This window comes from Echinops telfairi, unplaced genomic scaffold (genome assembly GCF_000313985.2).
Source record: "Echinops telfairi isolate 266 unplaced genomic scaffold, ASM31398v2 ScPeMD7_7400;HRSCAF=8409, whole genome shotgun sequence".
Lineage (NCBI taxonomy): Eukaryota > Metazoa > Chordata > Mammalia > Afrosoricida > Tenrecidae > Echinops > Echinops telfairi.
In genome coordinates this window covers 8,307,252-8,307,912 of record NW_022111300.1, presented here as the reverse complement: position 1 = coordinate 8,307,912, position 661 = coordinate 8,307,252, and positions in this window count along the sequence as shown.

Below are 661 nucleotides of genomic sequence, written 5' to 3'. Positions count from 1 at the left end.
TGGGGGGGTGGGTGGGGGTGGGATGGGGGGGCAGCGCAGGACGGCCTTGGGAGCTCGAGTGCTGGACCCCGAGTGATGGCAACCATGGGTGCAGCCGCCTTTGAAAACGCTGAAAACAGAAAGGCGGCCACGGAAATGAACTTGTTAATGGATTTCCTTTAACTGGACCCAGGAAAGCTAGCATTCCAACCTGCAGTCACACTCAACAAAGCTTTTTCTGTTCGTTCACACCAGGTCTTTAGGCTCCAATCTGTATCTGTCACTCACTGCCCCCCAGTCCATCTGCTCTCGTGACCCTAGAGGAGAGGGTAGAACTGCCCCACTGAGTTGCTGAGACGGGAGTAGAAAGCCTCGTCTCTCTCCTGAGGAGCAGCAGGGTGATTCAAACTGCTGACCTTCTGGTTAGCATCCCAACGTGTTACCCGTTAGGCCAGCAAGGGGCCTAGGCTACATATAGCACCGTCAGGGTTCCATCCGACTCAGTGACCCTACAGGACAGGCTAGAACTGCCCCACGGGGTTTCTAAGGCAATACATCTTTAGGGAAGCAGTTGGCTCCAACTTTCTGAATTTCAACGGGCAACCTTTCCGTGGGTCACCAAGTGCCACCAGGGCTATTATGCTAGACTTAAGAACATGTCTCAGTTCAGATCATGATTTTT